At 40.1% G+C, this 23,517-nt stretch overlaps 1 protein-coding gene across 1 annotated transcript in view; it reads right to left on the reverse strand.

Moving 5' to 3' along the window:
* Positions 1–23,517, reverse strand: part of KCNQ1 (potassium voltage-gated channel subfamily Q member 1) — a gene marked incomplete at both ends in the record, with an annotated part of 363,335 nt that overhangs the window by 66,279 nt on the left and 273,539 nt on the right. The window lies entirely within an intron of this gene.

Consider the following 23,517-nt stretch of genomic DNA (forward strand, 5'->3'; position numbering starts at 1 on the left):
TGTTCCCTATACATAGACCGAGTTTTCTGTGTGCACACAGTAACATTTTAGCCTGCTTTCTCAAAAAAACCCAAACAACCAAACCCAAAAACCCACAACAAAACAACGCAACCAACCAACAAACCGAAGAAACTCCCAAACTTGTATAATGCTGCTCCTTCAAGGAAAGGCAAAGTAACAGGTGATGGTGTTTCTTGGTTTTACATGTCTTGGCTGAAAATTCCTGACGGAACATCCCAGTTTGGGATCCCAACAGGGAGCACAAGCCCAGTGTCCATTCCTGACTAGCTAACTGCTGATTTGGCATGTGCCAAGTACAAGTATAGAGCTGGATACCTGAACAAACTAAGAGGCACATCACTAAATCTGACCTCGACGAGCCAAAAGCTTCCAACACATTTGCTCTACTAAGGTAAGGTGAAGTTCAATGTCTCTGATACCTTTCTCTTGAACTCTAACCTCCTAAAGTTATTTAAGTGTACCACTCCTACTGACTTCAACAGCATTTAGGTACCTCAATACCCCTCATTACTTGTCCAACAAGAACAAGCCACTTCTTGAATAATTTAAAAGCCGAAGCAAGAGCCATTTTTGCCTCTTTGTCCTCCCAGTCCTTTCAAACCCCAGACATTTTACTTTCTTTAGATCACAGCTACCAAAAATCAAGTATAGCGTTTTAAAATCCTTTCCCTTTCGCTCCTCACATTTCACTGGCTGAGAAAGAGGACAGTGATGTATTATGTGCTTTGGTTAACAATGCTACAGCCTGTGCTGCACAGCTCGGCCAATAACCCGTCACTGCGCCACCCTGGCTCAATGTGTTTTATAAAATGCTACTGTATTTTCTTAGATGGAAAACAAGCAATGCCCCTGAGCTGTGCCCCGATCCCCAGCAGTGATGTTGGGGAACTAATAATGCCAAAGCTCAAGCTACGGGAGTGTGAGGCTGAGTTTTTGTCATAACTCGCATAGTATAACGGGGTCTGGAGAGCTGCTGATTTCTGAGAAAGAGTGTATTAAACAGACTTTTATAGCTTGCAGGATGGGGGGACAACGACTTCTGTGAGATTTTAATGAACAGACATTAAGGTTCAGACTATAAATAAATCACTTGGAGGACTGGTATGTACACACAGTCATGTAACATTCCAGTTGATTTTATTTCCTGCAATTACGACCCCTGGGTGGAATGACAGCTCCCAGTTACAGGGCAGGAGCTGACTTGGCCAAGCACCCTCTCCAAGGTGGCAGGCTCCGTGTGCAGAAAGGGATGGGCTGAGCTCAAGCAAACAGAAGTTTAAATAAATAAACACTTTAGTATTTCAGAACTTTCACAGCTTCACAAGGTTTGTAAAAGGGAACATGAAATGCTCATCTATATTTAGGTCACTTATGTAGGGCTGCATTTACTTTGTAAGTCTACCACCTCTCGTTTTTCCCCCTACAGCTTTCCATTCAAGCCAGGTGCCTTTTTTTTTTCCTTACAAACTTAAAAGCACTGATTTGGTGTCCAACAGAGTCTTCTGGCACTCCATCCTACCTTAAACTTTTGGTAGGGGAAGCTGGAAGGATTAGTAGGCAGAGTGAGAAAGCTCTTTCCTATAAAAAAACCCTCTTAAATTCAAAATTTCAGAAAAGTAACAAAACTTGTTATAAAAGGGTTTAGTTCCCAGTCCACACCAGAGGCTGGAGGACCACAGGGTGTGGGCTTTCTCCTTGGAGCCCTTCCTCTCCTAGACTACCAGCTGGGCTGTAAGTACATTCCTGAGTGGGTAAAGCTTGTGTATCTTTTTATTTTGACTGGTTTTCACTGCTTTTTAGTGGTTTCTGAACCAGAAAATCCAGGTCACTGAGAAATACCCAAAGCAAACTGCATTGGCAAGGGAATCCAGAAATGACTGCGCCAGGTGAAAAAGGTACAGCTTTAACACAGTTATCAGTTAGTTTTATGATTTTTCTTGTTCTTGGGGACATCGAAGCATGGAAAAAACAGTAAGGCAGAAATTACAAAGAGAAACAGTGACAGATCAGTAAATACATAGTACTTTTCATAGTGTTTTTCCAAAGTATTCCTGAATTCTTATGTGTTCAGCTCCGAGATCTACTTTTGGTAGTAGAATTAAACATGAATTTTGTCAGTGATGTCCAGTCAACCAGGGCCCAACCATGGCTTTGTCATGTGCTATTGAAAGTATGAGTTCCCTGTGCATTACAACATCTGTGTAGCCTAAAGGGGTTTCCTTGTAGTGCCACTGTATTGCTTTTTGCTACTGATTTTTAACATCTACCTGTTTTTCTAAAAGTTTTTGGAGAACACATACAGAGTACCTCTGAATCTTCTTAGAGCTTTGACTGCTGCATCTTCAGAGAAGTCTCAAGCCAGCCTGGACTCCCATGAGGGTTACACGCCAGCTGGGAAGTTTCTTTTTGGCTTGCTATTGCCAAGTATAGGTGCAGAGCTACAAAACATTTTGTCTCTTTCATTTTTATGTTCTCAGTAAACACTAACAGATGTCAGCACCCATATTCTCTTAATCTAAAAATAAAACTCTTTCACACATTACAAAACCACTCTTCGCTACTACCATGACATAAAACGGCCTTGCCTTCAAAAGCTCTGAACTGCTGATGAATGTAGTGGCATAATTTAAAGCTAGCTTAAAAAAAATGAACAGCAGCAAGTATTCAGGGGTTTTCTTAGTAGTTATTTCGGCTTGCAGATCAAAAAGTGCTTTAAAAAAAGCAAGTAAAGTATTATCTTCATTACACAGACAGGTAAACTGAAAAGAAGGAGGTTATTCTGCTAGACATACCCTGACAAAGCCAGCGCTGGAACAGAACCTCATGGACATTGCCCAGTCTGACACCCTGCCCGGTTCAAACAAGCTTCAGGGTGGTAAGGGGGCAACTCAGCTGCCTGCTAACAAAACAAACGTTTGCCCAGTATTTTGGTGCATCTTCTATGAAAACCTATACTGACTATTCATGATCCCAAGTTACCGATGGAAATAACTCCCCTTGTTCCTGCTGATTCAGTAGAACCAGAAGACACTTCAAGACATGCTTGGTATGCTGCACAGCAGGGCTTTTCTTTAAAAAGAGAAAACAAGGATGCTAAAAGTACAGAATAATGCACCTTTTTTTCCTTTTTAAACAAGAAAGTGTACTGAGTCAAGCAAGAATATCAGTGAATAAAAATAACTTTCTTCAGTGACATGCAAGAATTACCCAGGTAAATTAAAACTCTTGTAGAACTAAAGATTATTCTGGTTTAAGAAGTTGTGAGATGAAGGATCGTCACTGGAGAAAACTCAGCGTCATTACCTGAAGCTAGGTTTACCAGAAACACAACCACTCCATGTGGTTGGTAGGGCTAGTCTTGGTTTCTTGAGTGGTTGCTTTGATGTTACTAATTGTGTATTATATTTAAGAATTCAGAATAAAGTGGTGGCCAGTTGGCTCTTTGATGAGCTATTATTCATAAGCAAATAGGGAGGTCACTGTGAGGACATGCTGCGTAGCTGAGGTTAAACACACCAAAACAACCATTCTGATTTCCAATTTAAGCAACACAGCAATTACTTCTACCTGACCTACCTGGAAGCCAAACAGAAGTGTTCATCCTCTCTTTTTATTGACCAGACAAGTTTAGTCACACATCTTACATATCCTATCATCACCACATAATTGCTTATAAAGCTTCAGAATTAGCCTAATACTCTGACAGACTTACTATAGAAATGGTAACAAAAATACATTATAGAACAGCTGTCTTCATCTAAACTAATTAAAATGTAACCTCACTTTAAGGTCTTCATTTTTCTTTAATGTTAATGCAAAGTTGCTTTTCAAATCATTATACTTTTACTCAATTGACTGCTATATCCTTTGAGTGCAGGATGAGCAGGAACTACCCAGGAGGCAGGTGATCCTACACTCAGAACCTGATCCAGGGCCTGGTGACTGTATGTTGCAGATAGGTAGGATGCCAAACTACGGGCTGTCTATTTCACTTATTTGAGAGCCCTGAAAAATCATGTTTTCTAAGGAAAGGTAAGACTGTGAAAACTAGGGACTAGTATGGAGGACAAAGACGACAGAAATGAAAGAACTAAAGCATACCCTTGAATGGGAAGAGCACAACAACCCCCACCTGTTTACTGAGTCTTGCTCATTCATATAGTAGCGTCTGATTTAGTCAACCCATGCTACCTTTGGTCTTTACCCGTGCTATGATGATAAATGCTGAACCCTTTATTGTTGATGGGTTTGCGAATGCATTGCTTACATACATATGTCAGCTTTCAGGCACAGGTACAGCTTTTGGCCCACTTTGCAATGCTTGTTACTAAATGCGGAAGAGGTGTTGGTTTAACACAGTTTCTAGCATACATACTACTTGCTACTCCTAAAGTAAACAATGCTGATGTCCTAAGCCAGGATCTTAATAAAGATCCAGAGATACTGAAGGACTTCTTGAGATACTCTTCCCTCAGAAAGCAGGCTGACATGGTTTCTATTATTCCTACTTACGAGTCACTTCAAGCCCTGCTACAAGCAACATCACTCCAGAAAGCAAGCAGCAGACTGAGCTGACGTGCCATACAGGGTCCATGATATTGCCACTGGGACAAATGCAAACCCTTCAAACTGCAGTTACCAATTTGCTGAGGCCCACCTGAACAAGCAGAAGCTTTTCTCTTCTGCAACCTGCCCAGGCTTGCCCAACACGGACATGTGCCAGAGGCTTTCTGCTGAGCGCTAGGAGAGACTGAATTTTGTGGAGGCCAGTACTTCATTTTGAACTTAGAGGTGGCATTTCTATGTGGAACAGGGATACCCTGTCATGGCTCATAAGGTGGTGCTCAGACCCCTGTCCCTCCTACAGGCTCTCATTCTCAGTGGCCATGAAGAAGCTGAGCCCCTTAGACTTGTTTGGAAATTCAAGCTATAATACAAAGGAACAACACTTACTGACTTTCTATTTCTGACCTGATGTATTTTCTGCCCATTGTATGACTTTTGGGTGAGAATTAAGGGGCAGGCTGGCAGGGGCGATACTGTTGTGGGTGTCTGTTACAGGCCACCAGATCAGGGTGAGGAAGTTGACGAGGCCTTCTACAAGCAGCTGAGAGCGGCTTCACAGTCACAGGACGTGGTCGTCGTGGGGGATTTTAATTTCCCTGATGTTTGCTGGAAGGACTACTCAGCAACCCAGCCACAGTCCAGGAGGTTCCTCCAGTGTATGGATGATAACTTCCTCATGCAAATGGTGGATGAGCCAACCAGGAGAGGAGCGCTGCTGGATCTCATCCTCACTAACAAGGAGGGGCTGGTCGAAGCAGTAAAGGTTGAGGGCTGCCTTGGTTGCAGCGACCACGAGATGGTGGAATTCAGGATCTTGTGTGGTAGGACCAGTACAATAGCAAGTAGAATTGCAACCCTGGACTTTAGCAGGGCAAACTTTGGCCTTTTCAAGCAATTGCTAGGGGAAATCCCATGGGCAAGGCTGCTTGAAGGTAAAGGGGCCCAAGATAGTTGGTTGACATTCAAGAATTGCTTATTCCAAGCTCAAGAGCAGAGCATCCCGACACGTAGGAAGTCAAGGAAGAGGGCCAGGAGACCTGCGTGGCTAAATAAGGAACTGCTGGGTATGCTCAAGTGGAAGGGGAGAGTTTATAGGTCATGGAAGGAGGGGCTGGCCACTCGGGAGGAATATAAGGCTGCTGCTAGAGGATGTAGGAAGGCAGCTAGGATGGCGAAGGCAGCTAGGATGGCTAAGGCCTCCTTAGAATTAAATCTGGCCAGAAGGGTCAAGGACAACAGAAAGAGCTTTTTCAAATACATAGCTGATAAAACTAACATCAGAGGCAAGGTTGGCCCACTGGTGAATGGGATGGGTGCCCTGGTGACAGAAGATACAGAGATGGCAGAGTTATTGAATGCCTTCTTTGTCTCAGTCTACTCTGCCGGAGGCAGTCCTGAAGAGCCCTGTACTCCTGAGACCTCAGATGAAGTCAGGTCACTGGAGCGGTTTGCCTTAGTCGATGAGGAATGGGTTAGGGACCAGTTGAGCAATCTGGACATCCATAAATCCATGGGTCCAGATGGGATGCACCCGCGGGTGCTGAGGGAACTGGCGGAAGTCATTGCTAGACCACTCTCCATCATCTTTACCAAGTCTTGGGAAACGGGAGAGGTGCCTGAGGACTGGAGGAAAGCAAATGTCACTCCAGTCTTCAAAAAGGGCAAGAAGGAGGACCTGGGTAACTATAGACCGGTCAGCCTCACCTCCATCCTTGGGAAAGTGATGGAACACCTTATCCTTGATGCCATCTTAAGGCATGTCAAGGATAAGAGGGTTATGAGGGGCAGTCAACATGGCTTTACCAAGGGGAAGTCATGCTTGACCAACCTCCTAGCCTTTTATGAGGAAATAACATTGTGGATGGATGATGGCAGAGCGGTGGATGTGGTCTACCTTGACTTCAGCAAAGCATTTGACACAGTCTCCCACAGCATCCTCATAGCTAAATTGAGGAAGTGTGGTCTGGATGATCAGGTAGTGAGATGGACTGCGAACTGGCTGAAGGACAGAAGCCAGAGAGTTGTAGTCTATGGGGCGGAGTCCAGTTGGAGGCCTGTATCTAGTGGAGTGCCTCAAGGGTCAGTACTGGGACCAGTATTATTTAATATATTCATCAATGATTTAGACGAGGGAATTGAGTGTACTGTCAGCAAGTTTGCTGATGACACTAAGCTGGGAGGAGTGGCTGACACGCCAGAAGGCTGCGCTGCCATCCAGCGGGACCTGGACAGGCTGGAGAGTTGAGCAAGGAATAACTTGATGAAATATAACAAGGGAAAGTGTAGAGTCCTGCATCTGGGCAGGAACAACCCCAGGTTCCAATATAGGTTGGGGAACGACCTGTTAGAGAGTAGTGTAGGGGAGAGGGACCTGGGGGTCCTAGTGGACGGCAGGATGACCATGAGCCAACACTGTGCCCTTGTGGCCAAGAAGGCCAATGGCATCCTGGGGTGTATTAGAAGGGGGGTGGTCAGTAGGTCGAGAGAGGTCCTCCTTCCCCTCTACTCTGCCCTGGTGAGACCGCATCTGGAATATTGTGTCCAGTTCTGGGCCCCTCAGTTCAAGAAGGACAGGGACCTGCTGGAGAGAGTCCAGCGCAGGGCGACAAAGATGATTAAGGGAGTGGAGCATCTCCCTTATGAGGAAAGGCTGAGGGAGCTGGGTCTCTATAGTTTGGAGAAGAGGAGACTGCGGGGGGACCTTATTAGTGTATATAAATATATAAAGGGGGAGTGTCATGAGGATGGAGCCAGGCTCTTCTCAATGGCAAACAATGGTAAGACAAGGGGTAATGGGTATAAACTGGAACACAAGAGGTTCCACTTAAACTTGAGAAGAAACTTCTTCTCAGTGAGGGTGACGGAACACTGGAACAGGCTGCCCAGGGGGGTTGTGGAGTCTCCTTCTTTGGAGACATTCAAAACCCGCCTGGACACATTCCTGTGTAACCTTATCTAGGTGTTCCTGCTCTGGCAGGGGGATTGGACTAGATGATCTTTTGAGGTCCCTTCCAATCTCTAACATACTGTGATACTGTGATACTGTGATACTTGCTTCCAGCCTAACAGAACCTGTGCTAAAATTGTCCACCCCAAAGTTCACACACTGGCATTAAGTGAATTTAAGCATTCTCGGCACAGAATCAATATTCTGGTAATTTTCTTATACTTTGGCTTTCCCAAGGACAAAGGCTGAAGAACACAGATACCATTCCAGGGGCAGTCACTCCAGTTTCGATTCTGCAAGTTCAACTGGTATAAACACAACCAAAAAACAGGAAACCTTCTCATGTTAGTATTACAATACATGCTTTTCTTTTTTTGGTAATCTTATTTTCATCCTGTGTCAGATAAAAATTCACTGCAATTCTGAAATACTGAAAATATTTTCAGAGAATGTGATAAAACAGGAAAAAGCCAACCATCTAAACAGAAAATAAAATCCACCCAAAGATAAATAATACAGCATTCCTTATGTCACGAAGTGAAAGCCCCATTTACCTAGGCATGCAGAACTGAAGCCTTACAAACTAAGGGAATGCCTGCATCTTTTAATTCCTCTCTTATAAACATCCTTTTCTAATACTGTCAAAACACAAAACAGATCCCAATCTTTAAATTAACTTGACAGCGTTTGTGAAATGCTAAGCTAAAGAGAGAAATACAGAAGCTGTATGTGGCCACATGTACAGATTTTGTATATTCATAATGATTTCTTTTGCTATGTTGATGACCTCAGCCCTTCATTCCCATTAACCACAAGAGAGATGCACCTGTAGCAACTCAGAGCCTTGAAATCAAGCCTTTAAAAATCAACTTCAATTAGCATGCCTCCATGTCACCTGATGTACTTCTGAGGTGAAAAAGTGGATATGAAAGTGTGTTTGTTTTCCTTTGCCATGCCTTGCAATAAGAAATTTCATTCAATATTTATCTAAGGATTTCAGTAGTAAGTAGAGAGTCTGTGGCAGTTTAGTGAATGTTTTCGCAATGCTATTGTTACTGCAGTTGTAAAGTTTCACTTATGATTGAATGTTCAGGGCTGGTAAAACCCTGTGTCTCTTTACTGCTCACAGATGTGTCAGAAAAAAAAATTACTAAATGCCTGGTTTTTATTACTGCTCCACTGATCCTTTTTCTGTGGACATTCCAAAATGCAAGTTAAATCCGATGGTGAATGTATCTTCCAGATACTCACATTAAAGGACGTAATTCATGTAACATAAAACATACTACCATAACAAAGCTGCAAGATTTAAAAACAGATTTTTTGGAAGCAAGATCTAATTTCATCTCTCACAAATGTTCTCAATTCAGTTCTTGAAATAAATATATACATGTGTATATACGGTTTAAATATGTCTACTTTATAAAAATATATGCAGATAAATGTAGCTATCTGCAAAAGGTACCCACAGGTTCTGCCAGTTAGATGTAGATGTAACTGCCTGCCTCCAGCGGAGAGTTTGACAGATTTTACAGACATTAAAGTCTACTTTGGCATTTTGTTAATTTACTTCATTTGACTTTGAAGCACTTATGCAATGACTTCTGATATTTCATGGTATCACTGCAGAATCTCAGAACACATCATACATTCAGTGTAAATAGTCCTTTGGTTGAACAAAGCTGCCAGGAATTTTCTGCAAGTCAAAGGTCAAACACACACTGACTGTTCAAAGTTCTATTTTTATAAGCATCAGTAACCAATGAATACTGTGAATTTCTTTTCGTCCTTTAGGCTGATAACACACCTTTTTAAATAGTAAGTTTTCGAAGGATGGCAGCAGCCTGCCATCTCCTCCCAGACTGTATCAGAGTCTATTCTGTCAGTAATACAGGGCTATCATATTGGTTTCCATGTGCTGGGTTTTTTAATCCCATTACAACTTCTGTGACCAACTGTACATATATAACAGGACACTTTTTTTCTGGAAACAAATTAGGCAGGAAGAAAAGCACTTTTTCAGTAATCAGAGAGAAGAAATCATTGTCATCTTGCAAGACCAATTATTTTAATGTGCTGTATTCACCCCAACGCAGATAGTGGTAGAAAAATGTTTTAAATCTACAGCAGCCAAAAAAACCTCTATAGGCTCTTAATCTTTTATGTAATTCAGATGATGTAACTTTGCACAAAAAATGGTAATGTGTTTCATCTAATAAAGTGTGGATAAGACTGAAATGAAAAGATATCAATACCTCCAAATTCAGACTGAAAAGTATGTTAGATGTAACACAGAGCAATATTACAATCAGCATCTTTATTTTATAACTCTGCTTTTGTGAACATATGATCAGTTATTTACATTACTAAAATGGATTTTCCTGTGATATATGACTAATAAACACTAATGCTCAAGCACCTGCAAAAGAAATGTTGCTGCTTTGTAGTCTCTGCCATGGAGCATTTCACCTTCTATCATCTGAAATGATCTCAAATTCTTCTCATCAAAGTATATGTTACTGAGGCAAGGAGCCTACTTTAGTACATTAAACACATGTTATAACATCCACGCTACTTAATCTTCCTGACTTTTCTCTCTGAGAAGGATGCTGTCATGTATGAATATACTTTTCCTTTATGCAACTTCTGCCATGAAGCCAACCACATATTCCATGGAAACTTTTGCCTTCGTTGTGGTTCACTGTCTTTCAAAATTATCTTTTCAGCTGCATTGGAACTAGTTGTCATCCATCATGCTATGGACCCAAAGAATAGATTTAATGTTAGAAACCTTAATTTAATATATTTTGTTAGATGGAAACAAATCTCTTTTATGCCTGTGCTGTTGCTAACCAGATGACAATGCATCTAACTGAACATCTGCTGAGGTGCCAGAGGGGGAGAGAAGTGGCATCTCCTTCCAGCTCTCAGGGAAATTATCTGTGTTGGTATTACAGGAAGAAATTAATGTTAGCCATACTGAGGTAAATGCCATTTGTATAATGACAGCATAAAATAGAGTTGTCTTATTTTATTGGGTCTCCATGACCAAGTACCTGCTTTTTTCACTCGGAGAGCACTTACTGTCCTTTAACCAAAACAGCTGTGAAATAGATCAACTATTAAGAGATGAGATCCACCATATATTAAAAAAAACCACTGCAGCAGTTACGTATTAACCAGTTTTGACACAAATTACATGTGGCATGCACCATCTGGCTTCCTCAAAAAAAATAAAAGCAGACAAGGCAAGGGGAAGGCTGGAAGACTCCACCGCCTTTCGTGACTGAGTAGGATCAGAGAAAAGCAAGCTCGAGCAGTGAAGATTTGCTGCAGGTAATGGTATCAGGGTATAAAAAATGGCAGCTGTCAGGGGGATCCTGAACTTGTTGCAAAAGGCACAGTAACAGAAGGACCTTTGCTAATTAAATAATCTGTAAGTACAGGACAAATAATAAATCACACAGCTCCTTAGAAGTCATTGCACTTCAGAAAAAAGAAACAAAACTGGTGATTTTTATGTGAGGAAAAATATTTCAAAGTGAGTATTCTGTGCAAAGCCATATGCAGAAAGTGTTTCTGTGTCGTGTAATCTTGATACAGTTCTGTTCTCTGCTCTGTGCCTCTGGGACGCAGTCTGGCACTGTTTGACCTCCAATGAGCTTTAATGAAAAGCACATCAAGGCCAAGCGAGGGATTTTTTGATGTTAGCACTGCACATCACTAAAGAAACCAATACTTTGCAAGGGGTGTTGAACCTCCTCTGCTAAAAGCAGCCTATACTCAAGACAGCAGCATGAAAGTTTGAAAATGCTGCCACTAACTCTTGCAGCTCTCACACTTGCACAGAAATGCCCATGAGCCCACTCATGACAATTCCCACAGGAAAAAAGACTATCTATGTGTTTGTCTTATGGTCAAAGTATACCTCAGTACAAACCACAAAGTGCCACAGTGTTGTACGTGAATACAAAACTCATTTTTGACTGAGTAAAATAGACATTGTCAAAACACTATTTCTGAGATAGGCAAGACATTACATGATGTCCACCTGGAGCAGAAGAGCTGTCTCATGGCAAAAGCAGTTCAGAAGGCCAATCCACACCCTCCTTCCAGGCAGATGGTGCTCTGTAGTTGAAACACATTCTCCTTAACACACCTGACCAACTAGCCCTAAATTACAGAAATGCCTAAGCACAGAACTTTATAGGATCTTAATCCAGTAGAAAACCTGGTGAGATGGGAGAATGAAGATGTGTCTTCCAAACTGCAATTAGATAAAGCAGTTGCTCAACTGTACTTAGGCGACCTCTGGAGATGTTTGAAATAGTGCTTAAGCAGCAGGCAGCATTGCCTGGTTATCAGAATTATAGACTGTTTCCTCAAATGAAACTTAAGTACTTCAGCCAAAATACACTTCTACGAATATATAATGTACATTGCAAAATGGATTTTTGCAACAATATTTCTTTGCTGATAAAGCAAAAGTACCATACTGAAACTTTCTTGTCCCAAATTCTCAAATAGTTTTTGAAAACAAATGTAAAAATAATTTAAATTATGAAAAATATAATGAGACTTCTCACAAGCATAACAACACACACAGACATTTATAATCAGTGTTCAGTTCCCCTCAGAGCAGAATACAGGTCACTGAAATTTACTGGCTTTATAGGCGCTACTGTCCTCAAATGTAACATTGCCTAACTTGCTACTTGTGATCCTACTTCTGATCTTAGAAGCAAGGTCATGATCCTACAACCTTAAAGTTAATTGGCAGTTTTTCCACACACTTTGATGTGAAGTGGGGCTCAAAGCAATCATGGATATACTTAAGTTCCTTTAAATCAAAGTGACTGCAGGGAGGGGAAAACAGAAGCAGAACTGCCCTTGGAGCCACCCTGTAAAAATGAAAATTCTCCCTTCCTGAAGCAATTCCCATTGCCTGCATATCTGAAGACATTTTCAGCAGTGAGTAAATCAGTTATATTTTCTTTCTCATTTTTCTCTTTTGGCTGTTAGAAACAGGTAGAAGATCAGGGGTTGCACTAAGAAAATGTACATGCAGTAATACCCAGTGGAAAATACTTGGTGTCATAGCTGCTCCTCAGTTTTTATTTAAACAAACTATTTTTGATGGACAAGTAATTACTCCCTTTAGAAAAAAAAACAAAACAACCCAACACATTATCCAGAGAAGAGATGGGAGAAATGCCAGATTATATACAAGCACACAGATGAGTGCTTTCATTGGAAAACAATGGAAGGAGATGTCATGTTTGGCTTAGGGTGAAGTGACAGCTATTGATATAATCACATTAAGTGCAGAATTTCCCACTTCATATCAGTAGTTATTACTGTTCTTATTTTTTAGTCTTTCAAGGCTTTGTGAATTATTACTTTCAGAAGAAGCCACTGAAGGAACCTCATATTTTCAGTAAAATAGCAATTTCAGTGTAAAATAATGAATATTTGTGTTTAAGTGTAAAGTTCACAACAATTCAGCTCATGTGTTCATTGGGTTTTCTTTGTAATTTCTGTAAAGTTACACTGATTGCACATAACCAAACAACTTAATTGTACTACAGTTCCACAAATTTGATGCAGTTGTGACTCTGCAGGGTGCACCATGAGCCAGGTGTCTCTTTCAGTAAGCAGCATTTAATTCAGAGACCACCTGGCAGCAAGGATGAAGTGAGACAGCGAAACAGAAATAGAAATACCTAATGCCCCAAATGGGCATATTCTGGAGAATTTGAAACTTTGGTTGGTTACAAGTTGATTAACACATTTGGGAAAAAAACCCAAAACAACCCAAAACAGTACTATGACACAAAGTCTTTCCTGGACTGTGTGTGCTTCCCTGCAGTGTCAACACCTTCTCCCATTCCAGCTCCTTCCCCACCATCTCAGTCAGCCTGGGTTCTCATACTCTCCTTTGGTCACATCCTGTTGCAACCTGTGTTTTGGGGATGCTGCCAAGTCACACTCTGTGCCTTGCACTGTTTCTCAGACCTCTGCACAAGTCTGCCAGCAGATTCAGCTCACTAAATGGTAGTATGGGAACACTTCTCTAGATTTTTGGCCTCTCTCTTCCATTTTTATCTGTATCATCAGCTACACTGACAGTAGAACAAAGAGGGTTATCAGCCATGACCTGAATGCTGCTGAGCCAGCTGCAATGAACTTTTTGATTTAAAATAAACAAAGCAAGCAATAAGCTGAAAGAGGAAAATATCCCATCACCTATTACATAATCAGGGATTTGACACATGCATATAAAACAGGAAGTCTGCAGGTGGACTTGGGCCTTGCCAAACCCAGTGTCAGAACCCCCCAACCTTTACATAGGCAGCCTATGATTTGAGTGTGGCATTTAGGCTCCTTATGCAATGTGCAGTGAGAGATGGTTGGCTCAGATTGGGGATGCTGCACACAATGCTTTGAGCTGTTTTAACCAGCCAAGTGTAGCAGAGCTGAGGAGCATGTGTCACTAGCAGGCTGCTGGGAAACATAATCTCAAGGCTTGCTGCTTGTGACACGCAGTTAGATGCCTACATTTGGCTTGGAATTGATTTACTGCGAAAAATACCATGGGGAAGGAGCTCCTATGCAAGTCTTGCAGGCTTTCCTGAGGCCTAAAACTCACCATTCCTCCTTAAGCACCCAAGAAGCCGCAACTTCCTTCTTTTTGAAACTGATGGCTTTCTAAAAAGATTTCACAGTTATTTTCACTATGAAGGACCTGTTCCTATGACTAGAGATGTGATGAGACTTTTTCATTGCATAAAATAGAAATTACACATAGACCTACCTTGCAGATGCCTCAAAAGCACTTCCAGCTGTAATCATACGCTGTTTCCACTATGTACTGCCATGTGAGATTTATCAGTGACTTCCTAAATGCTATACAACAGTGCTGACTGGTGAAAAGGAGTAAAGGGCTGGAAGGAAATGTCATGAGTCCTGCACAAATGAATAGAACACATGGGACTCTGCTGCTTTTCAGCAGTCAACACTATAATATGTGACTTACTAACACATAAAGCAAGCTTCTGAAGTTGTATAGCGCTGATTTCACTGCAGTGATCTGAACTTTGGGAATCTGAAGTTTTTGTCCTGGCAAATTGTTTAGTACTTAACCCTGGAGTTAAGGAAGTTAAAAATTTCTAGCCATATGTGGAGTTTAGGGCATGTGGTTAGAGTGCTCTGCTTTCACAAACTGAATGGGATTTATAGACACAGAAACAAAAGGCCACGGCAGTTGTGATTCAACTCTACTAGTAAGAGCTGTAAGCTTCTTAAAAACAGTAAAGTCACAGTTGTTTTTTAAGTTAGGGAAAAAAGAAGCGTAACTACAAATGAGGACCTTTGTTCAACAAGCAACTTAAGCAGAATATAAATCTGAAGCAATAGTACTTTATCTGAAATGGACAGTAATCATTTATACTTACACATGGTGTGTACTTAAGTACCTTAATGAATTAAAGCCAAGTGTGTAACATCAAATTTGGGAACAGACTTTTTCAAACAAAATGTTTTTGCAATGAGCAAATAACCTTGAAATGTGCTACAGCTTAATCTAGCACTTCCAGAGAAAGCAACCTGCTACAGTGAAGGGCAGTGGAGTCCAGTGGGTTAAAGCGGTTGGGTTAAAGCAGTGTCATTAAACCAGTGCATAATTGTTCACTTGCTATTTGTCCAGACTCACAAGCAAATGCCAAGCAGTTCTGTATTATCCTAATGTCTACTCTCTACTTCTGTTATGTTTTGTAATTCACATGCTTTTAATTTCTTCATGTTTCAGGGAAGTATGTAAAGAGCACCTCAGCATTATATTAAGGCTTAAATACAGCTATTGCTTTAAGTTCCTGGTGCTTTTCAAAGCCAGTTCTAAAAACTTACTGCCCTTTTCTCTAGTGTGCTTGCAGCTCTATTTACATTAATGGGACTTACAGGAAGGTAGAGTGAAACCAATCTTTGAAGTGGCTGGCTAGTTTGTAAGCGTCAGTGTATTGCAAAATCATCATTAACACTGAGGAAAGAGTCTGGAAATTTTACTCAGATAAATTGTTGTAAAGGTACCCACAATAGTAGCATGGGGCAAGTTTGCCTTTATCTCTTTTATCTCTTGGCTCCCCCTTGCTTTTTAATTCCACTTCAGCTTACCGTCCTTTGAAGATGCTATCTGGCTGCTTGCAAGGAGGTACAGGGACCCTGAGTCACTCTATGTATAGTCTGCCATGCTTACTATAGAGGTGGGCTGCCTGACACAGTCAAAGAGGACCATGACAGATTCAAGGCACTTGCAGTGATATTCATTTATTTATTTATTTTTCTACTGCTAATGTTTCAGAATCTTCTAAAAACCCCAAATTAACAGGTAGACATCTATATGCATGCACACACCCACACAAACACACACACTTTTAGTACAGAACTGTTTTTTCATTTTGCTAAATCTTCATTTCACCAAATATTTTTTGGGCTTGGAACCACAGATCTATTTATTCAGTGCAGCAAATTGCTTGTTCACTGATAAATAGTACTGACTCACCAATACTGTTATTTGAGCAGAAGAAATTATTACAGGCTTCAGATGACTGACAAGAAAACTCAGTTTCTACAGTCATAAAATCAAATCCTTAAGAGGGCATTGCATTTCCTTGTTCAGTTAGCATCTGACACATGCTCAATTGTAGAAGATTTCATAATCATCATCAAAATGTATGCTTAGAATTGTAAAATGGGTCAGACGTTCACTCCGGTAATAAGAACAGTTGTAACTAATACATTAGCAGTTGCGTTGTCTCTCCCACACTTCCTGTTAGATGATAACTCTTCAGTAATTCTGCTAAAGTATAACTCATGAGCCTGATTTTTTAAATGTTGAGTATCTGCCTTGAAGTCTTTGGGAAATTTCAGAAAATTGATTGCCTTCTCTAACAGCGATGTCAAGGAGAAATGAATATATATATACATACATATATATATATATAAAAGAAAACAAGGTTTTTTTACCAAAACTCTGGCCCTCCATGTTCTTAAGCAGAAACCTTAATTCTGATAAGACAACATTCTGGACAAAGGATGTGCTTTCTTGCTGATCATGTGAAAACCCCTGTATTACTGTCTTGAAAATGGTAGATTTTACCTTCCCAGTACAGAGATGCCAGCAGCAAATATCCCTTAGCAGTCTGTTAGCCCACGGTCCCAAGCAATAAAACCCCGGGACTTTCACCTTGCTTGATACTCAGGGGTCTGGTGTGGGTTACACTACAACTGAAATTACCACAAGTGAGTGCAGGAGACTTTCCCATCACTGTCAATTAATCCTATCTGAGCCAGGCCAACACAGAAAAAATATCTTCACTTCAAATGCAAACAAGAGAAAAAAGACATAAAGGATGGTGTGGGAAGCACCTGGAAAAACGTTATGGCAGAGGTGAGCCTGGGAACAGTGGAGAAATGAGATGATAAACGTAAGTAAAGACTGGGAAGAGTAATGGAAATCAACTTCCAGACCTCAAAGCTTCAGGAGAGAAAAAACAAAACAAAAACAAAACAAAACAAAAAAATCATTGAGGAGTACACAGTAGAAGTCATCAAATCTGTCAGAAAACAGAAAGAAAAGTCTGCATCCCTCCAAACACCACTGCCTGTCATGGCCTTGAATGGAAATCACAGTTAACAGCAAGGAACAGCAAACAAATGGGTTGTGTCTTGCCCTGAGCTGGCCTGTGGAGTGTATAATAAACTAATATGGCTTATTAAGCTGCTTTATTCTGTTTCACTAGCACCCTGACAGCAGTCAGGGAATTAAACAGCAGGGACTAACAAAAAATATGTTACTTGTTAGCTCCTGCTTTCTCTACTGCAAAAATTCTTGGTGCAACTTTAACTTTATTGTCTTTTGTTGTTGTTTTCTCTATTGTATTTAAGGATATGCATAGCCATATTACCTTCCAAATATATTGATTTTGTAATGACAGGGTTCAGTTCTTAACACAACCTTTATTGCAGAAGTTTTCCTTATTCCCCATAGTCCCTAAGGCTTACATCTGCTCCTTCTGTATTCCAAGTGATGTACATCACAGACCCATGTAAGAACATTACTGTGTTCTCAATTACTGAAGCTATTAATTTGCATTTAATGTATTTGTGACCAAGAATACTTCCACATCATGACAGAACTCAGTATCTCTTTTTCCAATTGCTACTGGTTCAAGCAAGTTATTCAAAATAAACCCCTATCCAGACAAAAAGGTAGACTGATAATCAGTGTATTCAAGGACTTTCCCTATCTTGCAAAATAATTTAATTATTCACTGATACGTTATTAGAATTTATTTAGTTTAGGTTTCTCTAATTAGTAAAATTAGAGTTTACTAGGTTTCTTAGAACCTAGTAAAGTTACTGTTTTCTTTAGTTACCGAGTATCTTTAGGTTATTAGAATTCTTTAGGAATTCTTTCTTGTAAAATTTCCTCTGCAATAGTAAGAAAGAAATGTTTCTTTAATAGGTAGTATTAAATTATTTCCTTGAAAGGTCTACTGAGGTGCTGGACTATATTATAGCAGAAGGTGACAGAAGAAAAGGTCAGATTTGTGTTGCTTTCATGCTTTAGGCTGTGGGACTTGCACCCAAGGGAAGAATCTGGACCTAAACATGGTATAGTCTGGGTATTCCCACACATCTCTGTCCACTGCAGGAATGTCTCACCAATGTTTTCCATCCCATTTGTGATCATGTGCATTTATCCCTCCTGTTGGTCACCCTTTCTCATTAAACTTGGGACTCTGCACCAAATGCTTACAAGAAAAAAATAGAACACCAATATAATAACAATAAAAGAGTGGTTTATGTGCTTTGACTACTTTTTATCTATGAATTCACAAAGCTGGAAGAAAGGAGTAAAAGCCTGAACTATGTGATTGTCCAGATCTCAACTGGACCTGAGCAGAGAGCTCACAGTGTGCCTTCTAGAAATTGTTATATTACAGTATGTAGCTCAATACGGGCACAACATTCACAGCTCAGGGGCTAGGATTATGTGATGCTACTTGCTCAGAACAGACAAAACTCTACCTTGATCAAGACAAACCAAAAAGTAGGGGAACCTACCAAAATTAGTCAGAAAAAAACCCAACCCCCAAAACCTTCAGGTTGAGACTGAACATATAAAACTCACGAGTTATACATTTGTGTAGTTTTTATCTGGAGCTTTGCCCAACAAGACAACAGGAATAAGAAATGGATGAAGCACAAACTATATAAAAGTCAAGGCAGGGCAGAACTTCTTTAATTCCTCAGGGACAAAGAGAAAGGTACAAAGGAGGTATCAAGAATGATACTACAGATACAAACATTTTAATGCAAATTCTGCTACATGTAGATGAAAGGCTTTTTTTAATTATTATTATTAATTTGGAAAATACATCTTTCTAACATAGCAGAAACACTGTTCTGATGACAAATTATATTTTAAACTGTACTATAATTACTGCATATATGAATTCAGAGCTGATTCTCTGATAACATTTTATGTGCTTTAGTAAGACAAGTTGTATCATCCCAGAAACCAAGTTACTTGCCTCTTTCCCTCCCAGGGAATTCCTGACAGCAAGGCACTTGAACACAAGATCAATATAACTAATTTTCCAGGGCTGTTCTGACTAGCACAGTTTTCTAGTTGGTACAGACACTAAACTTGCAACCAGAGATGTAGATAGATACATTAATGCTGAATAAACATCACGTAAGTGAGAAGAAAAAGAGGATGAATACTAGAATATACTCCGCTATAAATATGTATACTAAGAGAGTGTGTGTGTGTGCATATTTAAGAAACTGCTGACACAGCACTGTGGAAAGCACTGCTAGAGAGCTTTTGGTTGCTGCCAGCAATGTCATCATAAATCAGACAGATTCTCAGGAACAACTCTGTGGTTAACCTGTGCGAGGATACTGAACAACAGTCCACTGTTGCCAGAAGAGGACTATTTGACACCACTTGGCATCACCTCGCACACTTAGTGATCTAGATTTCATACCTGTTTCTTGCTTAGCTTAAGCAGATAATAAGTGTTCTATAAAAATTAAAACCAAACCAGGCACCAACCAGTATCAGGAAAAATACAACACACACTCCTGAATGGCTAGGGCTTCTCCAGCTCATTTGTTCAAAGACAAATATTCAAACATCTTTGTCTCAGATGTACTTTTAGAAAACTGGGAATTGAGAGAAAAAAAGCACAAGAAATGCTTAGTTCTGGAAAGGTTTCATTGCAAGACCAACCATCTATACATGTCCCTGCAAAAAATTCAGCTCAGAATGGACCAGCCTGTAATATGACCAAAAGCAAGAGATTGCTAGGACCTCATGAGGAAGCTTGGTGATTGCAGCTCAGCAACACACATTGCAGCAGCCTTGAGATAGTGCTACAGTTTCACATGTCTAAAACTGCATGAAATTAATTCTGGTATCAGCCTCATGGTTTTACCAAAAGCAAGGTTCCACAGATAGTCCAAAAAATACTGGGGCTTTCATGAATTTGTAAAATAAACCATCATTAATTTGGTGATGTTTTCTGAGAAGCAATTGATAGTGGAAAAGATGTATGGTGATCAGGAACAGTGAAACATACTGTAAATTGCAAAGTTTAGACAACTGTGCTAATTAAGTTGATTTGCTGATATTCAAGGATGAGCTTACATACATTGAGATGATTTGCAAACTTCTCCAAACCATGTGGAAAGATGGCCAAAATCAGATTCCTAGCATTTTATTTTCTTCACAATGGAATTTTTTCAATAGATTACTGCAAAGAAAGAATCAAATAGCATGCAACTGGAAATTTGCTGAAAGGCTACAATACTCCAACAGATAAATGAGCAAACAAAACAGGAGATGCATTTCCCCACTAATTTGATGTAATCAGGAAAATGAGATTATAAAACCACAGAGCTTCACTACTGCATTTCTTCCAATGCAGCTTTAAGTTGTTACTTGAATGCAAAGTTCGTAAGAGCCTATTTCTTTTCTTCCTGTCTTTTATTCTGCCTGAGGCAAAGTTTCTGTACCCTGGAGTAACATATGAATGTTATTTAGCAATTGTAGAGTTACACCTTCAGTTTCAGGAAAATGGGAGCATGGTGAATCCTCTAAAGGAATAACTCTTTTAGACACTTAATCTTCAGATTCAAGGTGCATTAGTGCATTTGCTCCCAGAATAACGGTGCATCATGAGATTTTGCATGAGATACCATTCTCCATGTGTATACATGTGACAATCAAAGCACACAGGACTCACTGGGAAGGAAAGGAAGATGTGAGTAGCCCACCCCTCTTCTGATTCCCTGAGAACCAAGGAACTTCATAAGGCTCATCAGATTTGCAGCGAGTTTCTTCCAGTTTGGTATTTTCTGAAGTATTTTGTTTTGTCCTTTTTTTTTTTTTTTTTTTTTTTCCCCTCCAAGGGTGGTTATTTTGCCCTCCTGAAGTTTTTAGGAATTTTGCCGACTCAGCACAGTCTTGAGACAAGGCACGGCTGGGATCTTAAAGACCCCAGGCTGATTTCATTGTTGAAAGAGCCATTCACCCTACAGCCTTCATGTACCTTGCCTGGTTACCCTCTGACCGAATACAGATCTCTCTTTATACAGGAAACCTGAGACTCCATGGCACTGTTCCAGAGGCTAAACAAAAAGAGGTTGTAAAGTTTAACCAATCTGCCTCCCTACAACTAGCTAGAGAGACTAATTTTCTGAAATAAAATCCTCTTGTCTTGAAATAGAACACACTTTTGGAAGAGCTTTAAGTCTACAGACTACCATGAACCAAAACCAACCTCGGGTAAACAAGGATAACATCAGAAAGTCTTTGACAGAAGCAGTTAGGGAAAGCATCATTACCAGCAGTCATAGGAAATGGACAAATCTGAGGTAAAAAGGAATATGAGAAAAAAAAAGATGCAATATATTGTTCTCCATTATGAGGAAAAGGCCTTTCCTTAGAGTGGAGAAAAAGAAAATAAAATCACTGAGAAAATAATGGAAACTTTTGATCACAGCAATTTCATTCAATATTGCAGTTTAGAGTAGTTCAATACATAGGAAATAGCTAGGAATGATCAAAAAACACATGCACAGAATGTTCTCATTTGTAATACTACAGTGATTGATCTCTAGCAAAAAATATGCAATTAAAACCTCATTAGTCAACTCTCCCTCACTCACTTTTTTCTTTAAATTCAGACTTGGGCATTTTCCTGTACCTATATAGGAAAAGCAGGAGATACTCTTCTTTCAACCTTATCTCTAATAGCATAGGCAGAATTTACCAATTTCATACACTGAATAGAAAACAGTAACAGAAATATCCCTCTTAGCTACTTTCAGTTGAAGTTGGGTCTCCTGTTTGTACCTGAATGGAGCCTGATACAGCTATCCATTTCATGCTATTATCATAAGGTTAATTACACCATTATCCCAAATTACAGATAGTTTGAGAACTTTGTTGAACTCTTTCTGTTTTCACAGAGATTAGCAAGAGTGGATTTAGCTCTTCTAATGGTCAGTATTGTCAGTGTGAAAAGCAGCTGTCTCTCCAACTGTGTGCAGTACAGCATTACATTCCTTTCCAGAGGAGAGGTAGGGGCTGATTTCTGAAGTGATGTTGAGCACCTACGATGTCTGCCACAACCTCTAAAACCAGGCTATTGGGAGATGAAACAGGGAGCAATAGAACTAGATCCTCCTATCAGGATCTTACTTCCTTAAGCAGCACAAACAATGGAAATCAACACAAAATAAACTGCACCCATTAGACAATTGTAGCGTAAGTCAGTTCAGCTGACAACTACTGCAGCACATGCATGGCTTTTCAGGTTTTTCATGAAAGATTATCATTATTTCTAGCTGTCCTGAGTAACCCATTTGCTGTAGGCATACTAGCAGTGCACCAAAATCATGGTAGAAAAATTCACTGTCAAAACACCAGGACAATCTTGCCAAAACCCCCTCAAAACATCCCCCACAATCGTAATGTTTCTTATTCCTTTTTTCCCCAGTAGGTTTCTTTGTTCTTAAACATCTATAGCTGTTAAAGGAATACTATCAATCTAAAAGCCAAGAATGTGTTTGTTGTTGTATTTTTCTTGGAAAAAAACCCACCTTGTATATTCGGTGAAGCTTTTTGATTCTATGCCTAGATACCCACTTTTCAAAATGTAAGACAAAATTATAGGTACACAGTGTGCCAAGAAAATCAGCTCAGCACGGCTTGCCCAGGCTTTCTGAAAGCAAGCATGCATACTGTGTCACTATTATGATTTAAAATAGCTGGGCCTCCAAAGTCATAACACTACTGTACTATAGTACAAGGTGCCTGCAGATAGATGCCTGTAGCAGCAAGCCAACCAATTAGCTTCAGGACTGTGATGAAAGCATGACTTTGATTTCTGTTCAATGCATGTATCTAGCAGCTTCATTGAGGTACAAAATAAACTGATGATGAAATGAAAGAAAGCTTAGGAGGAGGGCATAAATAACCTGAGTCTTTTACAATAATCCTCATTATTATTTACTATGGACTGCAAACTTCTCCATTTCAATGGAGAAGGGGATTTTCTACAGTAAAGCAGAAGAGAATGGGGGTTTGCGATATAAAACAACTTCTTTGGGGTTTAAAACAGGGGTCAGAAAAGCTTACAATTCCCTGAGCTCAAGGCTTGTTAGAGGTAATTAGGAGTCTGTACATACATGTACACACATGTACACAACTCTCCTGCCAGAGAGTTCTCTCAGCAATAACATGCTTCCAATGTTACCTTCTACCTTCTGCATTGCTGAGAATCGGGACAACACCCAAGGAGAGTCTTTGGATGTGCTCTGACACTTTTCCAGACATTTTTTCTTGAAACTGGAAAGGAATTTTTATTTGTTGGCAATGTTTGGTTTCAGTTGTTTTTTGGGTGTTTTTT

Source organism: Psittacula echo, assembly GCF_963264785.1.
Source record: "Psittacula echo genome assembly, chromosome: 5".
NCBI classification, from domain to species: Eukaryota; Metazoa; Chordata; class Aves; order Psittaciformes; family Psittacidae; genus Psittacula; species Psittacula echo.